We start from the raw sequence: 14,679 nt of genomic DNA, 5'->3' as shown, positions 1-14,679 counted from the left end.
ACAGTAAAATCAGTTAGATACAGACTTGGAAAAGTTTGTGTGCATTTAGTAGGAAAGCAGTGATGAGTTGAGTGTGCCTCAGGCAGTATGAATAGCAGTGCAGAGACTGCAGAGATATTGTCTGTTCATACTGAAGAATAAAGAGTGCCATAGTGAGAGAAAGTTGGTTGGTCTGTTGTGGAGTCATGACATCTAGTGCTTGATGCTGGGTGTCCTTGTGCAATGCCTGAAGTGGTGTTCTTAGCCCTGGCTGAACATGGGGCAGCAGTATCTTCTGCAGCAGTTTTGTAAGAGGAATCTATTAAAGTGACTCAAATTCCAGTGGATGTTTTTATAATCAATTTATGCTTGGTTTGTAACATTGTTAAGAAAAAAGTAGCCCAATGTGTCATTACCTCGAGAGCTTTGTCACCACAGTCCAAATAAAACTCATATTTCAAACAACCTGAGAGGTTTTTTCCCCCGGCTGCTTCAGTTACTGGCCCTCACAGAAAAGGGAAAGCTGAATTCAGAGCAGTCAGACAGTTTGTTGGGAATTCATTGTACTCTATTTCATGTGCAAAATGAACTGCTGGCAGATGATGTTGTAATCAGGGAAGAGCTGGGGTTAGAATGTGGCCTTGGTCTGCACTGGTGGGGTTTGGGCTGTCCTGTGATGACTGTCACCAAGTATGTCACGTTTGTCCCATTTCAATTTTACCCAAAGCCAGATTGTAGGATAGTTCAGTTTGACCTTCTTTTCTGGTTTTGGGCTTCAACAGATGCATAGGAAAACTGGAAAGCCAGGCCACAAATGAGAGCAAACATTGGAACTGAGATCTGGTTAATTACTTCCATTTGCCTGCTTTCAGCAGTAAGGCTACATTTATTTAAACATTGAATGTGGAAACCTGTTGTTTTATCTTTCATATTCAGTGTCACAGCATGGATCACAAGCTGACATTTTTAGTAGTTTGTAGAAGATATTATTGCAATTTTGGGTATTATCTTGGTATATTTTCATAAGCAGTAATAAGCAGTCATACTCTCCTCATTTTTCTTGTTACCTTGTTTAATGCAGAGAAGCTCGAACATATCTGACTTCCACAGCTTGTTTGTCCAAATCTGAGTGTGCTGTTTCCTCTGGGTACAAGTTAGAAGCTGGGTGTTGGATATTTCCAGCCTGTGGGCATGCTTCCACCTGGACAGAAGAGTGCTGTATCCGCAGTACAGAGCCTGTGCCGCCCGGGCCCACGCTCAATACTGTGCCCTGGTCTGGCTTACAAGCCGTCGATTGTTGTGCAGCCTCCGGGCTGCTTTATACACGGCTGGACAGTTGAGCATTTAAAACGATTTTGGGAAGGGCCAAGAGCTGGGAGTCATTGAATTTCTTACTGGTGTGTCTGGAATGTTGCAGGCAGCAGTGGTGTTCTGTGGGTAGGTCAGCTAATCCAGCACAGGCTGATGGGCAGTCCTGCAGCTCATCTGTGACAAGACCTCATTAGCATTACATAGTTCAGCCCTTGCTTAAGGCTGGTGACAAACGTGCCATCTGCTTGCATGCAGTCTTGGATCCTGCCAGACCTTCGTTTGAAGGCATCTCAGATCTGAGCATCTGAGTGCTGAGAGCACACTCATAGAGGTGACAGCTGTGATCGGCAGGAGCATCACTGAGGTGTGCAGACCTCAGCATGCAAGCAGCAACAAATGCATTGAACACAGGAGTCCTCTGAAGTCAGCTCAAGCAAAGGCAAATGCCACTCCAATGTGGGCAGCAAAAAGAGGCTTCGGAGCAAGTAAAGTTAGCCATAGGTTAAGAGCTCCTGTGCTCAGGGGCTAAGACTAGTTGTAAATGAATGAGTAGTATGGAGATGTTTCTACAAGAGCAGATGATTGTATAGTGGTTCCCTGACCCTTCACTACACCGTTTATGAGCCCTGCTGTCAGGGACAGGATATTGAGCCAAATAGCTCACTAGTCTGATCTGATACTTCAGATCTATTTTGAACAAGAAGACTGCAGTGCGAATTGTGATAGCAGAAAATTGCTTTTAATGGAAAAGTTATTTAGGGCTCACAGAGGAAGAACATGGAAGGGAGCATTTTTATGGCAGATAAGAAAATGCATAAAGCCACAAAAGCATTGCTTAACTGTGTGGAAGATTGAGGCTGAGCAGTTTGAGATTTCAGTGAGTTGGGAATATGGAGCACAAACACACTGATAGTTCTTTTTTAGCTGAGATACTGTGGCATATGTGAATTCTAAAAATACTGCTCTCCAGGCCCTGTCAAAAGAAATTCCTTTCCCTTTAAGGTTGCACATAACAACAGCATTTTCAGTCTCTGAATCCACATTTATTTGAGGCTATACACACTGAGAAATCCAATGGAACTTCGGTAAAAACCAGGAGAAATGGGTTTGCGGAGTGAAATTGGCATGTCACCTGCTTTGCTGGTTAGCAAGGGCTGCCACCACGTGAGGTGACCTTGCCCTGTGAGCAGTGCTATCTGTGTAATGCTAGGGACAGAGGCAGGAATGAATTGGTTATATGCAGAATTAGTGGTACTTCAGGGTGGGTTTTTTTACTTACTGTTATTTCTTAAAACATAAAAAACTTCTGTAGTGTTGCTGCTGCTGCTGGGGTCTGGGGTGTGCAGGTAGAAGTTTGGTTGTCCTCTAGCCTCCCATTTGGTACAGAACTGTGACCCTGTGTGTATATCGTTGACTCTCCCACCAGTAACCAAGGTGCTGTGCGCACTGGAAAGATCAGTGATGTGCTGGGGGTTTGCAGGAGTGGGCTTTTGTGCCAGTGGGCTCTGATCAGGGAGAGGCTATTTCCAGTTCTTCCCCATCAGTGAATTCCCTCCAGAAATAACACAGATGTCATGTTGGCTTTACCTCGTTTGTGTATATGAAAAGATGCATTTGTTAGGCAGAAATCCCTCTCTGTTCATGGAGGGGTTTATAGGTAAGAGGCTGTAGCCTCCCTTTTTTGTTTCAGGTCCAGTTAGTTGTTTTTCTTTCTTTCTTTCTAAACTGTCACTCCTGATTCCGTACAGCAGTGCATGTCCTGTTTCAGTCCTGTTCAGAACAGTAAGATACCCAATTTGCTGCTAAATGGCTTGACAGACTGTTTAGGTCTCCACAAGCTCTGAGAGAGCATGCCATCTCTTAACGTGGTGTTTGTATGTCAGCTGCAGTTTGGTAGCCACTCTTTACTGCTGTAAGTATCTAAGAACATTGGGTGGCAAAGTGAAAGTGTTTGTTGGTGTTGTCTTCTGGGAAGAAAACGGCGCAGGGTCTGCGAAACCCACGTGTCAGGGAGACACAATTATTAATGTCTTACTTTCGCTGAGGGAGACTCAAAGTTGTTTCAGTTCCAGAACAGAAGAATTACATAATGAAATCCTGACATGGAATTAGGAAAGGATTATGCTAGAGAGAAAGGCCCATTCATGGCTCAGAAATCCTGTTGTAGCCAGGGAGAGGGTCTTCACCACTGGCTGAGCGGCTGGAGATTCTGTGCGTGGTGGATTGTGCCCTTGTGGGACAGATGTTTGTTGCTGAGTGACTTCTATGCTTGGGCAGAGTCTGCACAGCTCACTTTGCTGATGAAGACTCATTGTTGTTAAAGTCCATGTGCCGTCAGCAACGCACCTTACGGGCTTACTGGATTTGAGAGCTTCCTTAACATTCTTAGCAAAGCCAGGGCCTTTTATTGCTGTTGGTTTATTTTCCTTTTTATCCCCTTTCAAATGAATAAGCAAAAAAGCCTCAAAATGCATCAGAAAGAGGGAAATTGGCAAATCTCTCCTTTGAGAAGAAATGGCATTGTTTACTGCTTGTAGAGATGTTGTCTAGTGCTGTGCCTGACGATCCTAATTCGTCTTGCAAACAATATATACAAATTAATTGACATTTCTATCTGGCATTCATCTAAGATGTAAATACAGGCTACGATTGCAATTCAAATTAGTCTGAAATTTAATATCTGGTTATAATCAGAATTGCTAAAGAAGTCTGGCTAATTTAATTGACATAATTGTTACAACGTCTAATTTTATCTTGGAAGTCTGAGGTAATGACTGCTGAGTCACCTCTGCTTTGGGAGGCTTTTAAAATAAAAATGAGGGATGCATAGGACCAGGTTGAAAACCTGTAGAAGAGAAGAGTTTGTATCAGTTTTTCTCTCTCTTTTGGTGGGTTGTTGGAGGGAAATGAATGAAATCTGGAGGTGTGCAGCAATATAGCAGCCCTGTCATTTTCCAGTAGAGATCAGCTTGAGAAAAGAAATGGTTCCTTTATTGGGCTGAATCACTGGAACTTATTTACAGGACCAGAATAGTTTCCTTCGTATAAAAGGCCTTCAGCCCGTTCTCCTCAGATAGGAGGGTTTATTTATGAAGTCTCCCAGGGATAATGTATGATGATGATTCACTGTTCCTGCTGCTTGCCAAAAACGACTCTGGCAGATTAGCAGAATTTAAGCTATAGAAGGAGCAGCTAACTTGTAAGCCAGGGACCTAACTGCTGAAAGTGTCAAGGGACATCTACCAGATGTAGAGGGCATCAGCACTGATCTGCTGGCCGTATCTGTGTGTTGCCACAGCCAGTTCTTGGTCTGGGAGTGACTTTCCAGTGCAGAAATCAAGACATGAATATTCCCCAGCCTTCTGACTGATGCAAAAGCTTCCAGATGTTCTGAAGTTGGCTGGAGTGGAGCTGAACGTTGGTTTATGGACTAAAATATCTTGATTACTTTACTGTGGAGGTCAGTCTCCTGACTTTGACTTTACCCCGTGTCTCCAGCTGAAGACAAACGTGGGATTGCATGTGGAGGACGAGACACCAAACCAACTGCTTCATTCAGTAGGTGCTGACAGACAGACGCTGTGCATCATTGGGGCAGGAGGGCAGTGAGGTGAAGCTGCAGAAGCAACAGAAAGAGGGAAGCTGTCACAGTCATGCAGCCAGATGGTTCTGGGGAGCACAGGCAGCACAGGCTGGGCCTGGTGGAGGCTGAGATGCACGGGCCAGACTGGTGCTCCGGAGGTGGGCTGGATGTCAAGAGGGGAGGGGACAGGCTCTTCTCTATTACACCCTGTGGCAAGGGGCAGTGCATGTAAACTACAGTACAGGAAGTTCCACCTCGGCATGGAGAGGAACTTCCTCACTGTAAGGGACATGGGGCACTGGAACAGGGAACAGGCTTCCCAGAGAGGCTGTGCAGTCTTCTTCTCTGGAGACTTTCCAGCCCTGTCTGGATGCGTTCCTGTGTGACCTGCACTGGATTATGGTCCTGCTCTGGCAGGGTGATTTGACTCAATGATCTCTGGAGATCCCTTCCAACCCCTGACATCTTGTGATCCTGTGATCCCTCTGACTACAGCCTGGGATAGTAATGCCTTCAATAAAAAACCCTTGAAAAATGAAGATCCAGTGTAGAGGTGATAATTGTGCTGTATGTGGAAGAAAAATGGTGTGTTCTGAACTGTCTGGGTTTCATTCTGGGAAGGTTTCCAGTGTTTAACAAATGGCTTGAGCTTGGTCTCCATTTACTGTCCTCAAGGTACAGGTGGGCTCTGTCAGCACAGTGGTTGTCTAACCAAACCATCCATCCTGCTGCTCTTGCATTTTCAGTAGGATTTCCAGTGTTTGAGATGATCAAGTCTTTCCTAGAACTCCCAGAATGGAAATGCTTTCATCTCTCCAATCTGCTTTCTCCTCATTTGCCAAATGCTAGCAGGTGGTGTCATGTGAGGAGATGCATTCACTTTCTTGTCAAGGATGATATTCTTCTGCAAACATGAAGCTATTTGCAGGCAACCCCACAACAGTGGTTTGGTTCACCTGTGGCTGTGTCAGAGGGGGCAGTTGCAGTGTTGGTGGGCAGCTCATCCTACGTCTATGTTTTTGTAGGTACTATAGAGGGCACACAGCCATCTATTATTTGAATGTTGTTTTGAAATGGGAAGAGTGGGTTATTATTGCCCAGAGGACAGCAGAATGGGCTGATGATGTCTCCATCTGCACTTGTCCCTTCCGGGAGTGACTGAGAGCTGAACTTTCCAAAGAACCTTGTGCAAACATTGCTTCCAAATACTACAGAGGTAGCTGTCATTGCTCTGACATCAGATAGCTAATAATAACTTCCCAGCAAGTCATCCACTTTCTGCTGCTTCACCCACTCTTAGTCACTGTACCAGTTTCTATAGCCTACAAGTAGTAGGCTATTTATTAAAAACAGTAGCTAGTGAGAAATGGTTTATCTTAATCAGTTTCTGCTGCCAAGAATGTAAAGTGAGGCCAATTTTAGGTGCCTTGAATCATGTCCAAGACAGATTTCTTGGCAACTTGTGTTACCTCAGCTGCTTCCACACCTTCCATTCACAGCCCCCTTGCTGAGGGACAGAGCACATTTGAAAATCTATGCTTATTAAAAACATCCCCTTAAAGTCCTTCCTAAAGGGTAAAAAGTATTTGGCCAGTGTCCCTCCTGGGTCCTATCTACATCTTGCACTGCACCTCATGATACAGTCTTCGTACTCTGAAGGAGAGGGTTCGGGGGCTCTGAGAACATCGCCTGCTTCTGTACGCCTCTCACCTGCGAGCTCCCCACGGGGTCGTGCCTGGAAATGCCAGAGGGGAAGCATGGGGCTGGTGAAAGCCTGTCTGGAGGCAAAGGGAGCTGTAGCCACAGAGGTGTGCCACGTCCTGTTCATTCCTACTATTTATCACTAAAGTGCTTCTGCCCAGAGATTAGTGGTCAAAGGTATCATTTAGTAGTCCTAGGAAGATCCTGGTTTTGAAAATGCAGATACTTGGCTGGAGCTGATGAAGAGGATGGTTGGAATTAAGGCTTTGGAATAGCTTTTTTACCACTTGCCTTCTTTCAGCCACCTTCTGTACCTCTGAGCCTCCATTGCATTTGGGTACAGACCAGGTGTTTGCTGAGCTGTCTGGCTAAGGGAACTCAGGCTGATACAATTACCTGCACTGAAGCAGCTGGAAATCATCTTTCCAGCTCAGCTTCAAGGAGTGACAAGTCTGTTTCACTACCAATTGCCTTTCATCATTAGAATTAAATTAAAAAAAAAAAAGGTGCAGGGAAGTACTGGGTCAGAAGGAGAACTTGGTTGAGTCCATGTGAGAGGCAGGTGGCTGCTCCAACAGGTGGTCTCCTTAAGCTTAAAAGCTTGGTATGCTTGTGGTTGTGTGAGCATGCTTTGATAGAGGACTGTGATGGAGAGTCTGACTCTTCTACTGTGAGTGCCTGGAGGGTGCTGAGCTGGTCTGTGTTTTATTTAATTGTTTTTGTGGAAGTGCTGGTGTATTTTTGTATGGTGTGGGATTGTAGGACTGCATTATAAACAGTTTATGGGAGGAGGAAAATCTCACAGAGCAATAATCCTGTCTTTCTCTGTTGAATAGCCTGTCTTCTGGGGATGCTGGGTTTTTACCTTAATAGATCTCCTGGAATTTTAAGTATCTTCTGGATTTGTGTGCTTTCTGTCTGAGAAGGAGCTTTGCTGCTCCCTTCCTCCTTCACAATGGTGCTGCTTCGCAGCTGGTGAGCCTCAGCAGGCATACAAACTGCAGTAACAGACGCTGGAGGCAGGGTCTCCAGACCGCTGTCCTTTCGACCAGAGGCAGGCACTGAAGCTCTGCTTTTGCGTTCTCTTAAGCTTTCTGAATTGTTGTCTCTGTGAGATGAGGAAGGTGGGGATGCACTAAGAAGAGCCCACGGCATCCGGGGCTGCCTCAGGAAGACTGTTCCAGGCAGGTCGAGGGACTGAAGAGGACGAGCTCTAGTGCTGAGCAGCAGGGCCGTGAGCATGAAGGAGCGTGATGCTGATTAAGTAATTTGGAGCATCTGTCATAATAGGAGGGGCTGAGAGAGCTGAGGCTCAGGTGGATCTCATCAGCATGAATAAATAGCTGCTGGGTGGAGCTGGTAACAGGACAAAAGGTAATGGACGCCAACTGAAATACAGGAAATTCTGCTGAAACGTGGTGAAGGTAAGAAGCCACCATCCTTAGGCCAATTAAAACCCAGTCAGGGCCTTGAGAAATCTGCTCTGAGGTTTGGACAGGGGTTTGGGCTAGATGGTGCTCAGAGGTCCCTGCTGATCACAACGGCTGTATGATTCTGAGAGTGCATTAGGAGAACTGATATGGAGGGTACTAGACACTGGTGCATGTGAAGGTAGCACTAATTTGAACCTTGCCTGAATTGCAAGGATATTAGTAAGTCAGTTGGAGGCTTAGATTACTGCAGCTTTCTTGTATGGGCACTCATAAAAGTATTTTACTTTTTGTCTTTGCAAGGTTGGTAAAGTTAAGGAGGTGTAGGGAGAAAGCTTTTCTGTGTTTCAAGATGTGAATTGTCTCACTGCTGGACATAGGAGGAGGCTGCACCCAGAGAAATGTTTTTGAATATACATCCAGGAGGTGGTTTTGGGTGGAATGAAGAGCCCTGTGAAAGCCAACCAGGCCTTTCTGGCCCCTTTGGTTGCTCAGACCTTGCCACACAGAGTCATACTGTGAAGAGTGTGGAGGAAATGATCGTGGCCCAGGATTGTATCGCATGGAACAGATTTTCCGTCCTTGTTGCTGTTTTCAGTTGCAGGGACAGCTAGTTTGGATCTGACGAGCCCATCATGTTCCTTGCCAGTGAGGGAGTGTGAGGAAGGAGTAAGCACAGGGCAGTTTTTTTCCCTGGTGAATCCCCTGAGCCTCCTGCATCTGGCCAGCCCGGGACTGTCCGCACTGTGCTGCTGGCTTGCTGGTCTTGTTCAATAGTCAGCCGTGAACTTGGTTCCCCTGAATTCTTTCCATAAGCCCATTCATGCTTTTGGCTTCTGCAGCATCGAATTTCACAATTTAATGATTTTGTTTGTGTGGAAAACTCCTTCCTCTTGCTTTAGTTTGGTTTAAAATAAAACCCAACAAACCCAAACCCAACTATTTTGGTTATAAAACCTGCTGAAAGATAATTTCTGTGAGTCCCCAGGGGTTTTCTATGTTTACAAGAGAGGGGATAATAATTCAAAAAATGAGATAAAATATGACACTGCTAGAGAAAATGCTCTCAGTCAGATGGAGCTTGGGCTTCAGCCAGTGTGACAGTTAATCCATTCCTTTAGATGATTAGAAGTTCCTGTAAGGTCCCAGAAGTGGTCCTTAAGGAGAATGATGCTCCAGACAGCTGGGCAGTCCCAGGCTTTGCTCTGACTGCCTACCCTCTGAGATGTGCTCACGTTCCTGGGGGCTTTTTTCAGTAGGCAATAGGCTCTAGGAGAGTGGAAAAATGAGCACACAGACAGGAGAGCTCTACGTGTAGAGAAACTGGGGAACAAGAGAGTTAAAATGTTCCCATTTTTCTCTGTATTGTGTCTTTCTTTATCTTTCTACAGACTTGGAGATGTGAAGAGTTGAAGTGAGCAATTAATGCAGTTACAAAACATCTTAAAGGTTAAAAAAGTCGAGATAAGTACTCTTAGTTATTTCTGTCCTGACTCCAGAGTGGCTAAATGAGAATGAGTAAAATAAGAGCAGGAGATAATGAAATGGCATTAAAGAGGAGTTTTATGCAAAAAGGGGAGTTGAAAATGTTGGTTTGCCTTCTCTTTGGGATGTATTTTAGCAGAGAAGATACATTCCCTGTGCTTTCAACAGTTATTGCATTGCTGTACTTCTTATGGTGGTCTCACAGATCTAAGAAGAAAATGTGTGTGAAAACTGATGAGATCTTTTGGTGTATCACAGAACATGCTTTTGTGACCAGATACCAGGTGGAGTTCAAGTCCTACTGCAACCTGTTTTCAAGCAGATAATTTTGTTTCTTAGTAAAAAGTTTTGTTTCTTAGTTTGATGGTAAAGGTGTGAAGCAGTTGGAAATCTAGTCACAATTTAGACACAAGCTAAGAGTCTTGGTTCATGGTTATCTGATCATGAACAAATACATCTGTCCTAGTGTTTGGCTTTGACTTGGGGATGGAAAAACTGCTGAAAGTCTGGGAGAGGGAACATAGTTCTTCTCTTCCTGCCTCTCGAAATGCTCCCACCCACAGCCCAGTATGGGATAAGTTGAGTGTACTGGTTTGTGTAGTTCTTGCATTTGCCTTGCCGTAGCATGGCAGAAAGAACTGCAGGGTTCTTGATCTGCTCTCTTTTCAGATCCAGTTATACTTTGTGATTTTGTTTATTAATGACAGCTACAGCTGAAGTTATTTACAGCTCTGACTGAGAGGTGTTTAAAATGGCATTCTCCAACCTGGAAAGGTTTGAACTGATGCAGGACTTGGTGATGCATCCAAGTTAATGATGTGTGCATTGTAAGAGCTACATTACCCCTGTGCTTACTGTACCTGATTATATTTTTTGCTTGTTTGACATTGTTGCTGCTTTCTCCTCAGCAGTAACTGGTGTTTATGCTGTAATTAATTGGAGAGCTTTTGTATTGACTTCAGAGAGTTTAAATGACACAATGAAAGACTGAGAGGAAAAACAAGCTACATGAAGGGGTTGCCAGAGATGAACTTATACTGCTGATATTAGGGTAAAAATAGTGTAAGAAAAGTTTGGTCATGATAGTGTGTGAACAGGCAGGAGAAGCATTTTTGTGAGCTAGCTCTGGTTACCATTTCCAGGTGATATGGAAATGGTGCCTAGAAAATGGGCCGCTGTGTTTTCAAGATAGTTTTGAGGCATGGGATTAAGTGGCAAGATTTAATCCTGTAGAGGATCATGATGTTCACAAGGTTCATATGAGCTGACTGGGTTTTCTGAACCAGATTTATTTATCCATAACATGCAATTTCAGGCTTGTGCATTTTTTACAGACCCTTGAATGGAGTTCTAATTGCACTGTTTTTCCATGCAGCATTGTCACCAAGACTTGAAATCAAGAAAGATCTGAGCTAAATATAGCATGTGCTCTCCACGTGAAAAGGAGAGCACAGGAACAGAAATGTGTAAATGACTTGTGTGATGTGGAGCTGGAGGGTTACTGAACGGCTGCTCTCTCCCACTCCTCTTTCCCTTCCTGAGCTGTCTGGCTGCCTCTTCAGCATGTGCTCTGAGTCACACTGATGTCATTGCCTGCGCTGGCAGGGCAGAACTCTGCAGATCCACGATTCTTTCTATTTTGGGATTTACAGATTTGGGTCTGGTATCATTGTAAACATCCGAATATAGGAGTAACAGTTTTCCTGTTGTCCCTCCCACGATTTCAGATGGCATACATGCAGTTGCTTTCCCACTCAGTAACACCTGAACTTTTTTCCCCATCTTCTGTCTTTGCATTCTGTCCCTCATTAACAGGTTACATCTGTGCTGTTTGAACTGTGGCAGTTAAGTATGGTCAATGCAATAGAGCAGGCTGAGTGCTGGAGGTTGCTGTTCTAGGCTGCTGTGCAGTGGGAGAACAGCAGCCTCTGCATGTTTCTCACTGCAAGGATCACTCCTTTATTGAAGTGATGGTCCCAACGCAGCTGAAGATTTGTTTCAAATCACTCTTCTGTGGAGGTTCCTCCTACTGTGCTGCTCTTAGAGTAAAGCTGGACATATTACTGGAGATGGTGACAGTGAGGATGCAAGTTGCTGAAGCCTAAAATTACTCATGATGAAAAAGGGGTTTTATTAAAGGAAAGCTGTGCTGTCTCTTGTGGTGTGCAAGGATTATGAGTGATGCATTGTCTACCCAACACCTTCATTTTCAAGGTCTACTGGGGAAGCTGGTGTATGGCAGTTGGCCCAGATGATGTTGTAGGCCCTTTCTAACTGCACTATTCTGTATCCTCTATAGTGATTGATATCTCTGAAGATAGCTAGTTTTTACATTGACCTAACTTCCCATTCTGAACTAGCACTGGGTCACTATAGTTCAATTATTTCTTTCTTTCCCAGGCATTAGGAATGTGGTTTGTACATGCAAGTTCTGCATAACATACCTGAAGAGGGAATTTATCTTCTTTTTCCATCTTGGATTTGTTGAAGTGGTGAGTGTCTGTCAAGCTTAGTTCACATCTTTGAGCTCTCTGCTTTGCTCAGAGGTTAGTTTACTCTCAGCACACAATGAAGCAAGTTGCAGCTGCACCTGAATGTTAATAGCAGCTGTAATACAACAAATCCTGCTTATTGTGCTCCCACTAGAAAATTGGGTTCTAACTATTTCTGAAAGGCATTTGACAGTTGATAGGGACCTTTTCAGTAGGCTGAAGTTGTGAGCAGTCGTCTATGTATGCTATATGAAAAACACTGCTGTCTTCTTACTCTTTGACCTTGTAATACCAGTCACAAGATGGGAATTGGAAGTGCAAGCAGAGGCAATATAACTCAGTAGGCCTTGTGTGTTAAGGTTAAAATGTTTGAAAGCATGAAATCTTCAGTCTTTTGAATACTACTTGTTACTGCTCATTGGAAAGGAAAAAGTTGCCAACTGGGGCTAACATGTGGTGTGCACTGCAAAAGAAGTAGTTAACCAGAAGACTCCAGCAGGGTCTGAAAAGGAGTAGAGGTTTTTATACAGCATTTAAATATTTGTAACCTCTGAATTTTGGATGCTATTTTGTATGTGACTGATTTTCAATCAGAGAAGGTTACTGCTTACTACAGTAATCTTTTAATAAGAATGTAACTACAGATGGAGCCCATCAGTATTTAAGGGATATATTCTTTTAATGCTTTTGTAGGTTGGAAGAATGAGACTGGGCTGGAAAGAGTCAGTAACTCAGCAAAATGCTTTCTGATTGCTGCCTCCTTTATGGTATTAGTTACACCTTGGAGATTACATTTTCAGTTTTAATTTGTAGAGGGGACAGGAAAACAAGGAAAGAGATAGGGTGATGGTTTTTAAACAGACCTCACCTACTGCTCATCAGGTGTGCAGTGCTGTGGCAGAGTAACAGGCAAACTTGGCAGAGTGTTTTTGGCCGTGTCTTGGTTATTATGCTTTGCTGTGGCTAGAACAGAGCCACACAAGCTTTTCTGTGGAGAAATGCAAAACTGGGGCTGTCCTTTCTTATTTCCATTTGTACAGGACCTCACATTTACTTCAAGTGTAGCTGCCTGTCATGAAAACTGAATTCTGTGATTTGCAAAGCAGAATAATTGGCGGAGCGTGGGGTAATGATTTCCAAAATCTCCCTGTTATCCAAAGTAAATGAAACAGATTTTCCTGTTAGGAGCTTAAATGTCAGCATTAGAACTAAAATATTTGCTGTGTGATTAAGAACTTTCTCAACAAATCTTGTGTTCTTGCTCAGGAAAAAGAACTTCATGGTGGATTAGTAGCATTGAAACTAAGGCTGTGGAAAATAGTTTTAATACCAAAATAATTGTTTAAGTAGAGTCTTAAAGGCGATTAGTGTAGTTCTTACTGAGTGATAATATATTCCAATTCTAAATCTTATCCAGCCTTTAAATATTTCTGTGTAACTGCACACCAGTGACTGAAGAATTGTGGTAAGAAAGTAAAAGTCAAATTTGATTTGAGTGCATCTAGCAGTTTTGTTTGGAACAAGTTGCCTTGAGTGTGGGGTGGCCAGCAGTGTTCACAGGTCTGAGAATGAAGGAAAAAGCTGGCTGCCCTTGCATAACTCCTGCTCAGTCAGTGCTGGCTGGGGAGGGTCACAGTTCTGCTTTCTCCAGGACAAGTGTTTCTCCAGAATAGGGGCTTTAGGTGCTCCTTAAAGGGTCAGGTTGTTTGGTTTGGTGTTTGTGAACAGGTCTTTCCTTGCACGTGTTGTCTATATGATGTGCTGGAGCCCCAAGTGTCCCTTCAGTCAGCAGTGCCTGTGTGTCCGCAGCGGGCTGGTTAGTTACACTTCAGCTTTTCTGTGCTAGCTTTTCAACACTCCATGAACCCTTTGGCTAATTGCTTGTGACTTCTGTTTTCTCTCTTTAGTTACATTTGTTAACAGAGTGGGTTCATGTAATAAGCCTTCCTATGTTCACCACAGGCTTTAAATAGCAGTGTTTGGAAGGCAAAACAGTACCTTCTCATGCAACATGTTGGAATCATTTTATGTATCTGAAACAAAATCTGGGGCTGAAAGTGCTGGTGTTTGTGCTGGTTTGAGGCTAATTGGAATATTTTACTGAGAGAAATTAAATCCTTAGCTGTGAGAAGAAAGGAAAAAAACCCAACAGTAACTTTATCACTCATTCTTCTGATGAGAAACACCAGTAGTCAAAATAATAGATAAGACACTCACTTCTCACACACTTCTCAGTACTGAATTCTGCTCTCTCTCTGGTGGTCTGTGTGATTGCATCTGCCTTAACTCTAATCTGACCTAACCCTTTATTTCCCCTAACCTTCATGTTGACTTTTTGATATCTCACCTTGGATCTGTCCAGATTTATCATGTGAGATGTACAGGGATTGATCTGGTTATTTCTGAAGGGAGGGAAAGGAGGTTTCAGTCAGGAGCCTCCTGGCAGTCTGACTGTGTTGGGAGGGTTTTGTGTTTCTGTATTACTTTTAACTTGTATATAATTGTAAATATTTGTGTATGTTGTGTGCCTGGGGAGGTGGTGGAGTCGCCGTCCCTGGGGCAGTTCAAGGCAAGGTTGGACGTGGCACTTGGTGCCATGGTCTAGCCTTGAGCTCTGTGGTAAAGGGTTGGACTTGATGATCTGTGAGGTCTCTTCCAACCTTGGTGATACTGTGATATATATATATATATGCTTATA

General features: G+C 43.8%; 1 protein-coding gene across 5 annotated transcripts in view; it reads left to right on the top strand.

Moving 5' to 3' along the window:
• DIP2C (disco interacting protein 2 homolog C) overlaps nucleotides 1-14,679 on the top strand; it is a 270,126-nt gene that overhangs the window by 44,110 nt on the left and 211,337 nt on the right. Inside the window, exon 1 of one of the 5 annotated variants that reach the window (XM_064162546.1) lies at nucleotides 7,211-7,270. The exons of 2 other annotated variants lie outside the window; for them this stretch is intronic. The gene's annotated coding sequence lies outside the window, so the exon portion shown is untranslated. Of the gene's footprint in view, nucleotides 1-7,210; nucleotides 7,271-7,945; nucleotides 7,999-11,950; nucleotides 11,982-14,679 lie in introns of those variants that run through there. 2 more of the 5 variants (XM_064162545.1, XM_064162547.1) reach the window with 2 other exon arrangements.

This window comes from Pogoniulus pusillus, chromosome 23 (genome assembly GCF_015220805.1).
Source record: "Pogoniulus pusillus isolate bPogPus1 chromosome 23, bPogPus1.pri, whole genome shotgun sequence".
Classification (NCBI taxonomy): Eukaryota; Metazoa; Chordata; class Aves; order Piciformes; family Lybiidae; genus Pogoniulus; species Pogoniulus pusillus.
The sequence above is the reverse complement of the archived record's forward strand: the minus strand, read 5'-3'. Positions and strand labels throughout refer to the sequence as shown.